Source organism: Solenopsis invicta, chromosome 3 (assembly GCF_016802725.1).
Source record: "Solenopsis invicta isolate M01_SB chromosome 3, UNIL_Sinv_3.0, whole genome shotgun sequence".
NCBI classification, from domain to species: domain Eukaryota; kingdom Metazoa; phylum Arthropoda; class Insecta; order Hymenoptera; family Formicidae; genus Solenopsis; species Solenopsis invicta.
The window spans coordinates 22,069,831-22,090,662 of NC_052666.1; the positions used below are offsets into that span (position 1 = coordinate 22,069,831).

Here is a 20,832-nt window from a genome sequence, read left to right on the forward strand (position 1 = left end):
ACTTGTGTAATCAATAAGCATTGCGTTAAAATAACAAAAGAAAAAAACAACCAAGTGTCTCCTTTCGATTTTAATAAGCTTTAAATATATTAAAATATAGACAAAAATAAGACATGTATTTTTTTATAAGTGCGTTTTCACGCCTTAAAACACCTCTTTGAAAATAATCGATTATTTTCTTCCGAAGCAAATACAATTGAAGCTACAACAGGTAAAGAACAAAATTTTTGTTTAATAAAAATTGAAAGGTTTTAAAAGTTTTTTTGTAATAATGATAAAAATGATTTTTTTAAATAAAAATATAATAATAATTTATTATTAGATATTATAAAGTAATTTTAAAACCATTTAATTTCTAAACATTTTTTCTAGTTTTTTTTATAATTTTCTTTTATAATTTTGATGATGTTTGTTTTGAAAGAAAATAACTGAATTTTGCAAAGGAGTTGTCCATCTGAACATATGAGAGCGTACTTATAAAAATACATGTCTCTTATATTTTTATCTCTACTTTAACATATCTAAAGTTTATTAAATTTCGAGACAGTTGGTTATGTTTCTTTGTAAATATTACCGATATATTTTTCTGCATTTATAATTAAATAAATTTATGTTTATGCCCAACATATTTTATAGAATATTATGTTTAATATATACATATATACAATGAAAATTAAGGTTGTGATGATGATGATGAAATGCCTAATGTACAATACTTTAAAAGGTCGATATATCGTAGTTCACGTTATGCGAAATTTAACACATCAATTTGGTTGCCTTTCATCAAAGGCAAAGGATCTGGAAATGTAGTTCGCTGGGCGAACTTGCCGCTTTCGGCAGATACACCGGGCATTTCGTGAAACTGACTCTGCGGTAATCCACGATTAAATTCGGAATCTCTAATTCGTGACTAACTAGTCGAAGAGCTTAAATCGTTTCTAACGATACATCTCTAAATTCCGATAGTTTAAACGTTTGATAGTTTATATGTTCAATGAAGGAGAAATTCTGATTGCTCTCGAATCAAAATATTTCATCTTTAATTATTTGATGTATACTTCATAGTGCAAAATAATTAATAAAATAAGATAATATAATCAACACTTTGCTTGATTTTTATACTTTTATGTACGTCCACATGCTGCGCTTACGTTGTCGTATGATTTCATAAATTATTTATAATATAGATATCCACGCATTTAAATGAATTCTAAAAAGCGTTATCTATCAGAGCGAATGCTATCTATTTTTTATCAATATAAAGTAATATCGAAATAATGGACCAATCGTTTTATTGCAGAGAGTGGTCATATTTAATGGAATATTATGTTACACTGAGGGTGAGGAGAATTTCAGAAATTTGATACTACAGTGTGTAGTACATTTCAGTGTACGTGTACATTTCAGAATTTCTGAAACAGTTTTGCGTCCGTCTAGCTATAACTTGCTCATAGACGGGCGTAACTCATCTTGACGTGGAATCTATGCTGACCGAGCTAAATTGATTCGCTTCACACGCTCGTGTCTACGATAGGGGGGTAGTAGAAAAGAAAGAAAGGGCAGAGGAGGGTGAAAGACATCGATGTATCGGCTTCCATATGTCATTCGGAATTCAAGTCACGCGATACGGACGTTCAGTGTCCACGGAATCAGGCGACACGTCGAACATCCATGTCACTATCAATTTAAAAGATCAGCGCGAGCTCTTGTGTCGCACATTTTCGCGTAAACTTATATAATGTATTACGTGACGCATCCACTGAGTGAGCTGTTCAAAATTTAAGGCGGAAATTCTCTTCGATAAATAGATAATGATACTTAAGGGTTTTACATTAAAAGATTACGCATTAAATATTTTTTACCTTAAGAGACAGCATGAATTTAAAATATTATCATTAAAATGTAATTGGTCGTAACGATTATTGTCCTGCGATATTAATTATATAATCAGTCTGTTATTAATTATTGAATCAATTTTGTACTTAAATATTCACGCTACTAACTTTCAATCAAAATATTAAAAGAAATACAACTTTAATTAAGATTTGTTCAACAAGGATTAAAAGAAGACTCTATCAAAATAATTGCAAAAGACAATATTGAACTTTCATAAAGGAATACACTCATATTACAGAATTTGATTAGTGCAGTATGTTATGTCTTTAGAGGAACACGAAGATCCTTTTCAAGAAATATTTTCCCTCGAGAAGCTATCTCAGGCGCGGCTTTTTTTTTCTATAGCAAACTCTCTTACTATGTTGTCGGTTAGGCCGTTATTCAGCGCACGGAGGGGATTGCCTACTAGAATCACAATTCCTCCGTCGTTCGACAATGGATATCACAGGCACCGTAAAAGAGCTTCCACAACTGCATCGTACGTGTTAAGATTTGCGGTACTCCGTGCCTTCCGTGGTCACAAAATGCGTTAGAGTACAGAAAAGGGTGCGAATTGGCGGTGAGCGTGTTATCTCGTGCGTCTCCGAAGAAACGTTTTCGACGCCTAAATCTATGTTTAATTGTCAATTTCGTTATATCACAGTTCTCAATAGCGAACGAAAAACGGTGTATAACTAACAATTCAATCACTCTGAAAGCATGAAAGCTTCAGATCAATCATTGTACCACGCGATATATTCAATGAAATATTCTGTGTGCGGCGAATGGTCTACTTTTTGAACGTATCGCAGTCTCGCCTGTGCGAGCGAAAGTTCAGACGCGCAAAAAATAGACGAGAATCTTGTGAAGTTCCATGCGCGCCGGTCTGTCTTTGAAGGAGTATATCGCGTGCCGTGAGTTTCGAACGAGGGATGAAAGAAGATACAAATAGCCAAAGGAGATAGAGATAGCGAGCGAGAGCGGGGAAAAGAAGAGAAAGAGAGACAGAAGGGGGTGGCTCGGTGACAGCGGCCGACTATTTCCAGCCATTTCGAATCCATTACCGCGGTTCCATCCTTCTGTGCCTGAAGTCGACTACGGAGCAATGCATCATCCGTAAGTGAAGCCACGGGCCGGCGATCGTTCCGAAACTCCTCTGTTACCCGCGCTTCTTCCGTTCCTCCTTTTTCATCCCTCGCCGAGCTCTCTCGCCAGCCCCTTCGGTTCTTCTTCCACTGACGGCGAACGAAGAAACGTTGGTGAGAGTGTAGGCATAGTAGGCATACCCTCTCCCGTCCCACAGCGGCTCTCACAGACTTATAAATCAAACCCCGTGAACAAATCGCTACGGGAATCCCACGGCGGTTCCAGCCGCTTTTCTTATTTCTCTTCTTATTCTTCTTCTGCTTTCTGCTCCACCCGTGCTCGTCCCCTTACACGATTCTTACCGTCGTCCACCCACGCGCTCTCTCCTTCTTACCCTCGTCGTGTACCCTCGTTGGAATCATGAGACATTTCTAGAAAGAAACAGAGGTTTTGCTCGACTTTCTTAACCCTAAGTTAGTTTGAAGTATGACCCGCACGTGAAACTCCGCTTTTCCACCGTGACAATGTCTCGAGAAGTAAGAAGTGCTAATTGTCATCGCTATTCGCAATGTTTTCCTTATTTTTCCGCTCGCTGCAGCCGGTAGAATTACTTTTCGATCTCGTTCTACGTCGCGTTATTCACTCCAAATCTGTTTCGCCAGCTGCCAGTATTCTTCCATCGAAAAGTCGTGTTTTTCGCGCGTAAAGTTTTTCTAGGGAAATTCAATCGCCATAGCTTCGACGCGCGCACAGCTGGAAGTCCGGAATCGACAGAATTGGATTTAATCCACTGTACACTGTGACTTTAAAGAGTGACTTGGCTGCATTCTGACCCTTCTTGAACTCGCGTTAAGAAATTCTTTTCATCCCTTGGAACAATTCGAATATTTTCCTCTTCTAAGTAAGACGAAGCGATGTTCCCTAGAGATGCATTCAAGTTCGTATCATTTATTCTTTGATTATTCCAAGAAACTTTTAATAGGTCTTCAATCTAAATATTGAGCTTAATGGAAAACGTTAAAAGGATTTTGTACATTAGACAATTTTTTCAAATTGCAAATATAACGAATCTTAAAATACATATAATTTTTTTCGTTGCGATTTTCATTACTTAACGTAAAATATATAGGAAAAATTTTATTTAAAAGAAACGCATTCCTCTTTTATCTTACTACTTAGTAGTGCAAATTCTAAATTTAGTGGAAAATTTTATTTCAACATATCAATTCTTTACTGCCACATTAACAATGAATTATATCGCAGTGATGTCAACTTGCTAATGGAATTGTGTTATCATGGTTAAACTATAATTTTCACGCTAGCATGAAAAATGCAGTGACACGGTCGAGCGTAATGGTATTACTTTTAAAACCGGGTCGACAAATACCAAAAGAATAATGTTTGCCTTAAACGTTCGAATTTCCATAATAAATTGCTATAAAACAATCTGTTTCGCTCGACATACAAAGGAAGTACGTGAAGGAAGTGAATGTCATGACAAGATAACGAAGTTTGAATATTTTACAGTGCAAATTCCTGGTAAATTACAAACAACCGTCGTCGGTGTTACCACACACGCGCTAACTCGACGATCCTGAAACTCAAAGTATAACTCAAAACAACTTCTATCCCTTTTTCCTGTAACTTTGGTGTACTCAGCAGACACAATAGGTTGTCTGCCTTGTAATTCTTGTCACTTTTGTTTCCACGTTCCTGAAACGCACGCGTGAAAAATTAGAGTACTAAATGTAGTAAATGTAATTTATTAAAAGTTTAGAAGTGTAATGGGAGAACGCATTAATTTCTTATAAAAGATATTCTTTATATGCAACATTTTATCGTCTTCAAAAAGTCGAGATCTACAAACATTAGAATGTACCTTTGTTTCATTGTTTCGTAGAAAATTATTACTTTCTTTATTATATTGATATTTATGACGCTCCTAGTTACGTGTTGATTGTTATTACGAATATTATTCTTCTTCGTATTTGCCTGTCCGAATGGCAGCTACTCGAGAATGTATGATGTATAGGCGTTCACCGAAGTAGAACTGCGCGCGCTGTCCGACTTTGATTGAGGCCACAATTCTAACTCGACTAATTGGCAAGAACAGATATCTTCGGAGGATTGCAGCCGGCTGATGATACAACGGTTAGTTAGTTAACGCCAGACAGTCAGTATAGCGTATCCCACGTCACGTCAAGCCTCCGTAAACACAGCCGGGCGACCATAACTTCTTGGACTTGCTGTTGAAACGCGTGGGGCAACTTTAGGAGCAATTAGGAATCAGCAATCAATCCAGACATGCATGAATACCGACCGGAAGTCGTGTACTGGACTAACAGGCGGTCACTGCAATTCACGTTGCTGCGGCATGCATTATTCCAAGCAATCGACGAAGAACGCTTGAACTCATCACGCGTACAGTTCAAATTTAGTCAAATCGACCTTGCGGCGATTACAGTACTGTGCACATGTACAAAGGTGATGCACATGATGTAAATCTGTGTAGCTGCAGTTGTTCACATGACGCGAGGTCAGTCGGACAAGTCGACATCACAAGTTGGACGGATTTATCGCCGTCGCAGTATAAATTCGGACGCTACAATTAGATCGTCAACGAGCTAAATCTGAATGTATATTTTAATATACTAACAGGGGGAGTTTATAATCCTTCCGACCCTTGGAGCTTGGTGCACGGTGAAACGGCAGTTATTCCAAGTAATGGCGAAAGTTCAGCGGATTTATTAGCACCGATAGAGAGCGGATTTACGTGCGTCGACAACCTTTCGCGAGTATATTCACGTCCAATAAGCCGAGGGGCGGCGGCCTCAATGCGCTTCCGGGGCCCGCGCTCGCATATTATTTTCCCGGTATTTGCGGGACGTACGTGGATCCGGCGCTCTTTCGTTTCCGCTCGATTTTTTTAAACCCGTTTTGATGTCCGGAACTGCAGCGATTATCTTTCTCGATAGCGGATCTCCCATCGAGAGCTCTTTTTGATTGCCAAGAAATCGCGCGCGTAATGTAACACAAATGAATAAATTCTACGCGCGTAAAGCGCCAATAATATGTTATTTATAACGTTTATGTATACATGCGTTGATGTGTAGACAAGGAAATATGATGAGCTTCCATTGCCATCATACGTCAATGATGAAACACTCGTCGAATAACGAGGTGCTAAGTGCATGAATAGTCGTAGCACAATTGTGGTCAGTCGACGATGGTGTTTCAATACGTGATGATTTTAATAATCCCGATGATGCTGCTATCGCACACATGCCTGGAAAGTATGCATTGTCTGTCTATAATAACATATATAATATGCAGCGAATGCCAAAGTTGAAATAGTTCGGTATATCGGGAATATATATTAGCTTTCACCGTTTTGGATATGTGCGTGCATTTCATTTGCGCAGAACTGCCGCATTTAATTAACTTGTTATCTTCGCAGTATGAAATTAATATATACGAAAAACATAATTATATATGTAACGATATTACATCGTGAATAGTAATATGGGCATAATGCAATCTGTTGTGCTTTGCATTTTATACAGTGGTGCTAATGAATAAGATAGCAACGAATTGTAGGAGCATTTTTATACGTTTTGCATTTTGCACGTGTCTCGGCAAGTGTCACGACATGCTATTCTCGCGTGTCGCGCGATTGTTCCTCGCGTTCGCGCTTTCTACAGACTCCACAAGCTCGCTAACACCGAAACTTTTTCGGATCAACAAAATTCTTCCGTAATCGTCAGACTCGGTCGCGGGCAACGTATGAAACAAACAAAGCTCAACTGCGTTGCTGGATTCTATATTTTTTTGTCGATCACGACCCGCCGAGTGCGTTCGTCGGAAAGTCTCGTTCCGATTTTTCGTCTCTGCCGAGACCCAGGCTAACACGGGGCGCAGCGGGACATAAAAATGTCGATAGCGTTAACGAACGGAATTGGCGATTTTTATTTCCAAGTTGGCGCTCGTCCAGTCGTGTGCTGTTTTACGCGCCTCCCTTGCACAGCTCGTCCGACAGTGTCGTTAGGAAAAACGCAGATTGGATATTGGATTTCACGTACGAGCTTCTCGGCGCCTCACCTCCCGGTCCGCGCGAGGACGCTTTTTTGGTTCATCTATACGATCTCCCGAGGAAATGTAATTATTAATTGACCGGTTATTACATCTCGGGACAAGATTGGTTCATTGTAGGTTTTACGTCCCTTTATCTGTTACAATGATCGCTCTAATACGTTCCACACCTCAGTAAATACGGGTTATAAAGCGAGGCAATTAACATCTATGTATTAAGAGCACTTCTCGTTAAATAGCTATTCACTTAATGCATTTAAAGAGAGTGAAACATCACGTGCTGTTTCGAAGCAATTAATGCCGATAATGAATGAATTAAAACTTGGCACGAATTACAATAATTGGCGCCGTTACGAATTAAAAATGTTCTCGAATCCGGAATGTAGTTTTTCCATTGTCGTTAAATTAGGTAAACGTGATTGTTGCAACCGTGTATTTGTCGTGTTTGACTTGACGCGACCGTGGTGGAAATGCATTCAAACTGAGCGTAAGTCCGGCGCATAGCAAGACGACGGGAACGCGAAAGGAATTTCACTCGACGGTATTCTGCGCGGATACACTAGTTAATCCAGAATGCAGCCACTTTGCCGCAACCGTGGCCACGCGTGTGCACACGTAGTGCACTCGTCGATCTATTTCGACGCAATGCACATGTCGATTCATCGATTCGCAATCGACAGCGTGTCACAACTTTACCTTTGATCAAACATCGCGTAATCAAGGGTGGAATGCCCCTGATCGATACCAGATAGAGCAAGTCCATTTCTATTCGTGAAAATGATATCGATCTTCATATACGGAATACGAACTTTTTGTTAGATATTCGAGGACATACGATTGCATTCATGTTAAATTTATTTATTTACGCCAGCAATTATCATTGATTCAAGACAGTAACTTTGAACGTCATGACTTTTAATAACTCTCGCAATTGAGTAATATTACAATCAAAAGGTTTATTGATATAATCTTATTTAATCTTAGATAGTTTTTGGTACACACACATACTGAGAGAAAGAACTTTGCTAATTCAACAAATGTCCAGTGACTGTTGTCACTATAGCTACAAATTTTGTTGAATTAACAGTCTTTTCTCTCAGTGCAGCTTCCAATTTAATCATGGCGTTAATTATTAATATGTAAATTCAATGTGTATGCTGACGCAACGCGTGAGTGCGAGATACATTGATTCAGTTAATGAGTATGTGAATTCAAATATAACTACATGACATGCACATTCCCTTTTCAAATAATTTCTAATATTATAAATAATATTGCAATTAATAATGTATTAAATGGGAGACAATTTACTTTTCATTAAAAATACACGCAAATAACAATAAGCGAAAAAATATTCACTAAATATTTAAAAAAAAATAGATGTTAACTTTTTACAGTGCAGTAGTTTTAACAAATCGTGAAATGGACGTACATGTACACGTACACACACAGGTTTTGCACAAACCACTTTTATTGTGTTTACAGTTTTCTGAATTTTTATCTTTTTTTATTTTTTCACGCAAAGGTACAGTCTCCATTCACACAGGTAAATACTTTGAAATCTTACACTTGAATGTGATTTACCCGCGCAAAATGTTTTTGTAGTGTAGCGGTGCGACAAACGTTTTAATCGGAGATCAAATAAACGCGACAGTGATATTCGACACACGCACAGACGTATAAAGTTTAAAAGTGACATATTCGAGTGAGAGTTTTTTTTTTCATAGTGGACAGTGACATCGAGCGAATAAATGACAAACTGAGTCGAAGTGATTTGTTAAGATTTAGTGTTCAACGTTTTGCTGCTAATAGAATTTTAGCATATTTATTCGAAATCTATTATATCTTTGTAAAAGTTTTTGTGATATTTTTTTCTGCATGTGAAAAAATTGTTACAAAAGTCATAAAAGTGAAATGAATGGTTTTGCTCAAGTGTTTAAAAATTTAGCTAAAAGCAAATCTAAAAATAATTTTGTTAGATTATCAAAATAATTGTGTTGGACGCTTAAATTATCAGTTATTAGAATATCAAAAAAACTTTTTGCAGCATTGCTCATCATATTTAAGCGCTTTCTACATCATTTTTTAATAGTCATAAAAATTATTTTTAAATCTATATCTAAGTTTTAGATATTTTAACACCATTCTTTCCGTTTTTTTCCGTATGTATTTAATTAATTTTATGTCACAAGAAACTTTTATCAAAAAATATAAGAATACAATTTTATTTTATTTGAATTGTCATAAAAGTTGACGCTATTCTTTGTAAAACCGTACAATTCTATTTTATTAAAAATTTGTGGATATATTTGTTAATTGAGATGTAACATAGGTTTTATATCTGGTAAGTTCTATAAAGCTGAATTTTTCGTGATTGTAGGTACGTGTTTTTACAACAGAAGGATAACAATATTTGGGTAGTGCTGAAAAATGCACGAATTGAATAGTTACAAAAATTTAGAATTTATTGGCGCAACAGTATTCCAGCGAATTTCGAATTCATCATATTGCGTACTGCACAAATACCTTCATGCATTTTACATTCTTTGGTATGGTTCATTTGTAGGACAACGGCACAACACGCATGTCATATGCACCTAAACGTGAACATATCGAGCTCTTATTGGTAAACCATAATCGGTCGCTAGATACGAGTTGCACTATTGCTGACTTAATGCACTCCACCACGGATTAACGGAAATACCATACAAGCTATTTCGAAAGGTCCGGAATCGGCTATCGAAGCAACGATCGTAGTAAATCGAGGAGATCCAATTTTCAAATAAAAATTTTACAACGGAGCGAAAGCTTCCGGAACAAAACCGTTCTGCTTTGTCATTTAATCGCTATAACTTGTATGTTATTTATAAGAAACTCAAGTTTGCAATGTAAGAAAAAAAATTTAGACTGCTAAAATTATTCAAATTTTTCTCTTTGGCATAAATGGAAAATATATGCTTTCTATAGACAATCATTTAATGTAATTTGATCGAAAGAATATCTAATTTATAACGTTGTCTAAATTGAAATTTCATTCCACAAGAGCTTCAAGAATAGAATCGATAGTTTGGGGTGACCGCAGTATTTCTTGTATACGATTCGGAACTTTTCGAGATCTTTTCTGATGAATTTCGCCAGAGAGCCAGTTCGAGGAAAATCTTTAATAATTAAATTTGTTCTCGCTTATATTTCCGATAAAGCGGTAGTATTATAAAGTACAAGATCTCTTCGAAGTGTGTTATTTACACTATCTTGAAAATTTCAAGTAGCGTCTACGATATTTCAAAGGAATAATCTTCCATGAATTAAATAAGAAATAAAGAATAAAACTTTCGACGCACGTTCAGGAATTCAATGAGCCAATATTCAGGGAATTTTTTACTAATAACAGTATTGCGATGGCATTTTTAAAGATTGTAAATATTTCAAATAGTTGGCATGATCCAGCGCGCTATTTAATGGCAAAATGACGCATAATTCCGATTCGTTCACATTCATTGAAAGCTGTAATTAAATACATTGTTGTGTAAAACTACGTTATAGATGTTGTATTGCTTACGCTTAAAATTAAAAGGATGTAAAAATAATTCAGAGAAAACGCTTTATCGTTTTAATATTAATAAAATGGATACACGCAGTGGACGTATACATGAAACATGTATAAGCAGAATTGAAGCGGATAAATTAAAGTCTACCTGAAAAAGTAGATAAAAGATTTTTATGTAAAAAGATTAATAAAGGGGGCTATCATTCAACGTATCCTAGAACGTATTCTATCGACATACAAAATTACGTAGTGATAATGCGGAAAATCAACAAACAGAGGGAACTTATTCTTCGCGAGTTTGTGCGAGTATGAGAGATGGTCGAAAGCTGACAGTGCGAAATTGGCGCCGTGTTCGCTGGAATTTGTCCGGTTATCTATGGCCGGGTGTATTAATTAATATTAATTCCGTTATAAATTTGCGGCCGTGTTATAGTCGTTCTCCAACGAACGCAGCGATACGTTGTCCCACGGATGATGTATAAGGCCAGTGGTGCCCATTAACACGTCAACAATGCAATTAATTAAGTTATCGAAAGATTTTAATTGCTTTTTTTACCTTTCAAAACGTCAAATCTTTCCCTGTTTAATGCATTTTATTGGCACATTTAAACTAATCAAATCTGTAGAAGGCAAAAACCAAGGCAAAAATAGTCCAGCCAATTATAAAATATTCATTCTCACGTCTGCCTTCTATTTCTGTTAAACAGAATTTAAAATTTTATCTCGCATAAATTTTCTGCTTTTAATTTTAGAAGTAATTTTTGCAATCTCTTTTAATTGTCTCATCTAATTGATGCTAAATGCTTCTATGTTCTCGCAAAAGTAGACACTAGAAACCAATTAAGTTTCATATTTGATAACATTTGTAATTTTGGGTAGTTTATTCTTTATCAACGATGTGACGTGTCTGATACCGTAGCAACGTTTTTAATTACTTTATTGTGTTAATTGCTTATCTTGTAGTTCACTGATTCCTGGCGAACTGCGTCACGTTCGTGGTTTATTGCACTGTAAGTCAGCCAGCAAACAACAAATTACAGTGCTATGAGTTTTGTAATTTCACTTTAGCTGGCAGCTATTTATAGCCGGTCTATTTTTCTTTCTTGCAAGCGTTCTATAAAAAATTGAATGTTTATTTTATTCCTGTTTATTTTATTTCTGTTTATATGCCATGTAAAAAAAGTCTCTTTTTGATATAGTTATAAGTATTATAACTCTTGTCCACTTTTTCACCCTCCTAAAGTGATTCGAAGAATCTCTGAAAATTCATGAACGTACTTTCAAGTTTCTATAACAAATATCTAAGTATAATTGAATCGCCCTTAGAATTTCGAGAAACTTCCATACATAAAAATTGATCGGCAACGAAATATTCACGATAGTATCTCAAGGGTTAACAAAATAATGGTACATTTTTTCAAGTTGCTCACGATGAGCGCCACTGCATTTTTTTTTTTTTTTGCCAAACCATTCGCGTTTTTGAACTCGATTACCTCGACATAGATACAGCAATTGTCGCAGACATAACGGTCGCCAAAAAAATCATATTCCCTCGTGCAAATATAAAAACGCATCGACTGCAATCGCGCGTTTTCCACCGCAATCCATGGCTGCGCGTAATCGAGTCCGCCTTGTTTAATTGCAACACGTATTTCACCCTTATCCGCTTCTTTTGTCTGACCAGCTTAATTCATCCGTAATCTCTTAACGTGCTCGCGTCCGCGGCGAACTACGTAAGTATCAAAACCGTAAGCAACCAGCACGCTGCTCGGTGCCAGCGCCTGTGAGGATGGCCCCGCGAGCGTGGCCGAGATTATTTTGCGGTGAGCGGTCGTAATTTGCGATGCACCGACGTCGCGGCTGGTTTAAAAGCATCTGAATCTACTCGTAAATGAAACAATTATCCTCGTGTACCGGTGCGGTAGTACGAGCGGCCGTATATCCGCGGAGCCGCGGAACTCGCGCGAAGGACGGCATATGTGCACGCGTGTGCGTTTTGGCACGAACGTTGAATGCTAACATCCGCATGCGCGCACGCGCGCTTACCTGCCGGCTGTACCTCGTGCATAAATCACTGTCGCAAGGAGCCGCGACTGGGCGAAAACACAACGCGCGGAGCCCGGAGAATGCCATTTACATGATAATTCGGATAGTTACGGTGCATCAAAATTTTCATGCTAGCACGCCGAACTGTTGCGGCCGCCGCATACACGCGCGTCGCCTCTACTGTAATTAGAGAAGCGATTATAGAGCTCGTAGAAACGCCCTGTTCTCCATCGAGCCCTTGCATACCAAATCCTCTCTCATCGAGTTTTTCATTTCAACAACAATTTTCATTTCGAATATTTATAAAACATTTACAGTTTATTTTGCTCTCCGCGTCCGATCGTACTTGCAAATAAAAAGTAAAATCGCGCGCGGTAATATTTTTTATATATAAATTTTTATTTTTCTTTGTAATGACGTTTCTGAAATTTACGTGCGAACACAGATTGGTCAATTAAACTTTGTTTGCTCTGCTAGATTCATTTTACGCCCCCGACTCTATCGGGCTGTAACAGAGCCGGTGTGGAACCGCGTTTTCGATGACACAATTAACAACATATTCGATTAGACACGCGTGTCTGACCACGAGCTGTAGCAACGTGTTGCGAATCGAACAGCGGATAGGAATTGATGTTCGATGCTTACACGAATTGTTACGTGGCTCGCATTATGCTGTTAATAACGCGAAGTGTATAATTATAGTTACTAGAGTGTTATTGATTACGCTGAAAGCATTAGACTAGGCATCGTGGTAGAACTTGACGCAAATTCGCTGTCTAACTGCAAATAATGCATCGTAAACTATTTCGAGCTCACCCGTGTTCCGAATCTGTCCCCTCGAATGCAGAGTGTGCCGAGAAGCGTCAAAGATAAATGCGCTCGCGTTCGGATTTTCCAGTAGAACTCATAAAAATTCCCGTGAGTCGCTTTCGAAAATAGTCGTTATCAAAATTCCAACGGATAAATCCGTCGAAGAGTATTTCGACGCAGCGACGCAAGTCGACACTTCTGCCATCGATCGAAGATGACATCAACGCCACTCGAAAAAAAAAAAAACCAATTTCACGGAAAGGATGTGCCACGAGCGAAAACGGATATGGCACCTGCGAGGGAACCAGGTCAGAAGGTTTTCGCGTTTTCGCGCCGTTGGGTCACGTTGGCAATCGATGATGCCGTTTTGTGAATTCGGTACGAAAAAGTGATATTTTCGTTGAACGCGACTGTTAATAGAATTTCAGATTGATGATAAGGCATCGAATGAAATGATTACATCTGCTCGAATAAGTTTTGTATAAAATATCAATAGGAATTTTTCTCCGTTTCCTTTGCGTTTTATTATACAGATTGAAAGAGAATAAAAATAACATAGTTTCGGAATATAATTTTTAAATGTGCGATTTAATTTATTAAAAGCATGCGCGGAATGAGATGTAATCATCGAATTCAATTCCGTCGGTTCACGGTACGATAGTACGAGAAATATATTGGGACGAATCCATTAAAACTTCAAATGAGTACGACAGAGGAAGAGAGTTAAATTAGAAAAGTCCTCTATTTTCGCGTGTATGCAATCTTTTTTCAGTAGTCGCGCCAACAAACTGTTAACAAAATATTTTTTATTTGTTGAGTAGATATTTGTTTCGCAATTAGATAATTTTGCATTCAATTTGAAAATTGCTTTATTTCGCTATAAGCTTTACTAACTAAAGCGAATTTTGAATTTTGTGTAAACGATGAAATTTCAAACTTTTCGAACATAACGGCGAGTTTAGCCCAAAATAATTTATGTAAATATATAATTGTCACTTTTTTTGTTTTTTTGCTAAATATGGTTCCTGAAAATCCGTTTTCAATCCCCGATTTTTCCGCTGAAAATACCCACTGTATAACCCTATCTTACAATTCCAATCTTCGTTACCATTCTTTACTCTATTCCCCGCTTCATCGTCATACTTTTCTGCTTTCTTTTTGGAACAGTTCTTTTCCTATTTTTGAATCGTTCGCTTATTCACCGCCTGCCACTCACTTTCTGCACGTCAAGATAAAAGCAAGTATGCGAATCTCGACATGCCAGACAGAAACGAGGATATCGTTAGAAGAAGGAATGACGAATCTCGATGAGATATTGACGTACAAGACTTTTAATGCTTTGTTTGATATCGAAAGATAGCGAATTATCGGCATAAAAAGGAACATATGAGCAATTACATTTCAAGCGAGAAATGTAATAGCTCATATGTTCTATATATTTTGTGCTGATATTATGGGTGTCGATCAATTATTAAAATAGCATAAAAAACGTTTGAATATAATAATAATTATATAATGATAATGACTATTATAATTATGTTTTAAAAATACATGAACCCACGTTATTCATAAGACATAAAAACTAGAAAAATTTTAGAATTGAAAAATGTTTGGCTGTACCTGATGCCGATTATGACGAATTCTAATATTTTTACGAATTTATTTGTTTATGTTGTTTTTTTTACAAGAAAACTTTTTTTCTGAATAAAAACATTTTGTAAAAGATTGTTTGTTCAGTGGAATGTAGCGAAATCCGCAATTTATTGGTCCTGAACAATACACTGTTCGTTGTCAAACAATTTTCATCTTTTTTCGTTTTTCCAATCTGCAGAACTAAGCAAACCCCCATCTCTTTCTCGCGTTTAGATTTGCTCCGCTATTTCGTCCAGTAGCAATTCTACCGGCTGGCGTTATATGCCGCTACGAAAGGATGTGAACAAGCGCTTTTCGTACATTACCCGAACAAGCCGTGTCCTTGGCCGTCATGCCTGCCGTTTCTCTGACACAAGAAGAGAACGAAGAAGAAGTCCGGAGACAAATAGCGTGGCTGAAAAAAAGAATAAAAGCGGCGGACGGACCACGCGCGTCTCGTCCAAACTTTCATTGTATCCTAGAGACGGCTGGATATTACGAGCGCGAGATGTTTCTGCTCCCTTTCTTCATTCTTTCCTATCTCCGTCTTCCTTCTACATCCTCGTCTTGTTTCCTGCATCCTTAGCTCGTTTCTCTGTATGTTTCCTGACAGATACTAATGGTTCGCTAGAGTTTGCTAGGGTAAGGAATGCGAGATTCGAGGAAGGTGCGGCGAAAAGATTGTTCGCTCTTCTTTTAACAATTTTTGTATGAGTCGCAAAAGAATCAAAATGTTACGATATTTAGATTTCATATCAAAGAATTGAATATTTGTCTATGCGAAATAGTGTGCAGGTTTTAATTGACGCGAAAGAAGTTATTATTAGAGGAGAGTTATCGAATACATTTATTATTTAAATTTTTATTACATATTTTATTTGGTATTGATTTGTATGCAGATGAGCATTGAAAATTGTAACTTAGTATTTTGGATATCTATTATTACAATGTTTAACCTTTTAATAACAAATGTATTTATTATGAACTTATTCGCAACATGCTGCAAAACAAATATTTTTGGCAATTGGTCATCTAAATCAGGTCGTACCCGTGGATACTCTCTTGAACTTTTGTCTTTGAAAGTATTGAATGTGTGCATTAAAGTAATTAAAAATAGAAAGAATCATGAACTAATACTTATTTTATTAAGAATTTATCGAAAAAATGATCAAATAATTAATGAATGATAATAACGAAAATAAGAACGTCGTAATAAATTGGCTTAAATTTATTTTTGCAATTGGCATATTTTTATTTGTATCAATTATTAGTTTTTTTATTATTACTTATCAATCTTATATTAATATCATTTATTGTAATAAAATTTGTGGTGCGATTTAAAAAAGTAATAATCAATAGATATGTCATTGCGGAAAATAATAATCATTTTGGAAACAATATATCAATAATTTTTGTAAGATTAAATGAAGCTAAATTAAATCAAATTTGAACGTATTATAATTTTGCGAGAAGTATAGTAGAGAAACGTAATAATGTGTGTTTGTTTGTGTTAAATGTATCGCGAAAGACAAATTATTTGCACTGTCAATCATAAAAAGAGAAACGTCGAGATATTGTCGCTTTCTGGACGACGTCAAATCTCAATAATGACGATCACGTCCTTTATGATCGATCACTCGTAAAAAATTCTCTTGTTAAGTCATCAGCTCTTATATGGAACGTAATATGTTTATTCGAGGCGCGACGAATCGAGATGTGATGTCTACTTCAAGAATTGGGGACAGTTATATTTCTCGCTGTGTAAAAAGGCTGACTTATCTTTGCTTTTCAATCATACGACACGATTTTATCCACAACAAATGTTTAACGACTCTCTAGAGTAGGAATTAATTATATAAAATAAATTGATAAACTAAGTAATAAAATATATTTTTATATATTAAATCGCAAAGTTTATAAAATTAAAAAGCTGGAATTGAACCTTCCAACATTTTTTTGGAACCTTATTAGTGGATTTGTCGCGTCCTATTTTTCTTAACTTAAGGTATTAAAGAAAATGTGAAAAAATTCATGAAATGTCTGCCAATATTGTTACCGCATTACAGGGAAAATGTGAAAGAGAAAAATATTAACAAAATAGTTTTAGGAAGTTACAAACATGTAAAATGATCTAATATTATCAATAATTGTATTCATTATTGTTTCAACTATGCAATTTACAAGAGGAAAACATGCAAATTTTATTTTCGTTTTTCAAGAATTCGTTTTTAATAGATTTTATACGGAAAAAAGTTATGTATAAATTATGAATTTCTATTTCTTTAATTATTTCAGCAGATTATGTTTTTCATCAGTGTTAATACAGTCATGTCTAATTTCTGAAAAATATAGGGTGCCGCTTTAGGAAGGGAAGGCTAGTATTGGCGACTTTTCTTTATATGAATCTATTTTTTTTTTTATGAATGATATAGAATTTCGATTTCTCACTGTGATGGATATACGTTTCACATCGTTGTCGTCCTACATGTCGTCAATCAGATATTATAGGATAAACTCCTGATCCGGCCGGTTGAAGAATTTATGGTTATAGCATATAGTTTTTGTTACGATTTCACCTCGAGAACTTGCAAATGTTCTCGGGAAAAGAGAGGAGCGTTGCCTCCGAAAAGGAACTAGATACAAACTGGGCGATGATTAAAGTTCTCATTTTCTTAAGTACTCGACGCACCGCTTTTTATGCGGTACCACCTAAAAAAAACTGGCGCGACTTCTTCAGCGAGCAGAACAGGATTTGAGTCACTGAGCTCTACTTTCTTCTTACACGGAAAAAAATTGCTGCTAAAAAGTGCATGTGGTAACTAAATTGCAGTTGTAATATATAGACAGTTAATATCTTTGCTGTTATATTTATATATTATTTAGTTGAAAGAGTTTAATTACCTAAAGAGTTTAATTACATAAAGAGTTTAATACACAAAGTTTAACTACAGTACACATTTGTTATATTACTATACCTTGTAGCTAAAAACGTAAGGTAGCTACATTAGTATCAAGCGATAAATTACTTTTATGTTACTGTACGATATGATCCTAACATTAATGCATATCTTGCTATTTTATTTATATATTAGAAGTAAGAGCACATAGTCACAAACCGTTTTGCTACAGTTTACAAATTTATAGTTACAACAGTAAACAATTTTAGTAAATCATGATTAGCTAAGGCAGCGGAACTTTTATTTTCCGTGTATGACGCGGCTGATGCACCACGTATGAAACGTCGTATTTTAATAACAACCGGCGCCGGAGCGTAAGTAGAGTCGTTTCCTCCGTTGGGTTGTATTTCATCGGTCTGATCCGACCCGAGTCCCTTTTCGCGCGTGATTCCATACAGCAAAATCTAGCAAAAAGGAAGTCCGTGTCTCCCCGGAGGCGTCAAATCTCTTCGTCGCATATTCTCTTTTTCGGTTAACCGAGGAGATTGGATGAACGGTCTCGCTGAATTATTACGACTTTCTCCCTGATGTCAACTGGGAATCTAATGTGAAAGCGCGATATCGTTCGTCTCGTCAATCGCATATATTATCGAATACTGCTAGTACGACGTTCTAGATAACGTTTGTAAATCTCACCGACAACAGAATTTATTGTATCATATCTACCTTTTTATTGATATTTACATTTGTAACTGTATAAACGAAAGGAAGCGTTAGTAAATCCATGTTCTATTTATCAGCTAAAAATTAAATAATGCGTTCGGCGGTGAAAAGAAAGATAATAATATTACTGTATTTATTTATCAAAGCATTAATTTGGAAATTTCTACTTTTCAGTGCATTTACAGTTGTGTAGATACACGATTGTCCTTACAAATTTTGCGGAGTAGAGCGCGAGATGTTGGAAAGACAGCATTATTCGGAATTTGTGAAATGATATGCAAATCCGTGCTATATCCTCCCATTTCTCTCCGATACAACCGTTCTTTCCTTGCCTTCTCGTATTTGTTTCTTTAGGCTGTTTTACCAATGATACTAAAAAACGCAATTTCAACCGGGGAAAGATACCTCAACGCAATCGCAGATTTTGAAATATCCTGACTAAGACGAATCGTCAGAATGGCAACTAGTTAAATTTTTACTGTATTCATGCATAATGCATCCGTCTTTCACGGTTTCAATTATTTACGCGTCGGCGTTATCTTCGCCACATGACACGGAGTTATTGTAACAGAATCATTGCAAAGTATGAAGCAACTATGTGACACTACTTGTAAAATTCCACAGCTTCGTATGTAAAATTTTGTTGCAGTAAAAGTTCTTTGTGACGAACATTACTCTAACATTAGTGTACGACAAATCATATTCAAGAAGATTGACATTAATCGAATAATAGATATTAATAAGAATATATTTTGTTTAAAAAAATTAATTGGTAACATTAAAGATTAAGACTCTCAATTATAGGTATTTCGTGCCTGACCGATTTCCATAAAAGTTTCTCAAAAAGTTTGAAGATAATAAAATTATGCTATATTTTATTTTTTTCTGAAAAGAAGTAGACATTTGTTCTAAAAATATGATAGGATGTTCATGAATTTTTAGGAAATTTTTTTTAACCATCTTAAATAAATGAAAAAGGTTAAAAGATGCCCATGATTGGGTACCTTTTAACGTATTGTATCAGAGGGATTAAATAAGGCAACGTACTTATAATGAAATAGCATGATACGAGAAAATAATATCCTCTTTCTGTTTCCTATAATACTTTCCATATAATATATAATCTTTGTGCGCGCAGACACAAAAGATATATTCCTGTATGAAATCCCAAAAGACGCGCCGCCGTAACAGAGGAGAGAAAACGTTTAGCGGTCGCATCTCAGATTTCGAGCGGGCGACAACATATCAAACATTCATGTAAATCACGCCGACTGACGTATCCATTTCGTGGTTTCAATTATTTACGCGGCAATGTCGCTGCTGGTTTCGAGTTCTTTCCATGGTGTGTGGCACGGCACGGTACGGTTGTATATCGATCTCGTCTCGCGTTTCTATCAAGCCGTACGACGTGAGCGTTTATTTTGGGACGGATATTTTCCCCTCGTGTCCGAAAAACGAGTATAATGAAGAAACGTGATTGCCGACAGTTTTATAATCGGATATCCGTGCGCTGCGAATAACGCAGAAATCCGAATGATTCCGTGATTTGCTTCTGGTGGTATACGGTCAAATATAGTGGATTTTCGTGCGCGCTTTCAATGGCAATGGTTCACGAATGTATTTAAATTTCAAAATTGCTTTATTACATCAAGATAAGATGGTTACATCGTAGCAGCCTTTCAAACTCATCTCGTCTCGTAAAGCATACAGCTTTTGCGAGTTTTATCAAAGGATCTCTTCATATCTTTTCTCATAGCTACATTTTTTCCAGCTATATTTTTTGCTGTTACCTAATAAAATAGAAAAATTTATAATCTATTCGTAGTAATCTACTAATGTGATTCGTAAAGTGCATTAACATGAATGCGTAATTAATTAGAGAACGTAAATATTCACGAGATTCAGAAAAAATATTGTAGGAAAACAGTTTTACGTTTTTTTTAAATCATAAAATATCATTTTATATTCATTTTCATATTTTACATTCATATCGCTCAAAATATCATGGAAAAACTTCGCATAATATTGATTATGTATGCGATGATAACAAACATTTTTCAAAAATTGTAAATGATGGTTTCAACAATGTTGCCTTAATCAAAACAATTGATTGATTTTGAACGTTGG

General features: G+C 36.1%; 1 protein-coding gene across 4 annotated transcripts in view; it reads left to right on the top strand.

Moving 5' to 3' along the window:
* Positions 1-20,832, top strand: part of LOC105196718 — a 367,858-nt gene that overhangs the window by 65,150 nt on the left and 281,876 nt on the right. The window lies entirely within an intron of this gene.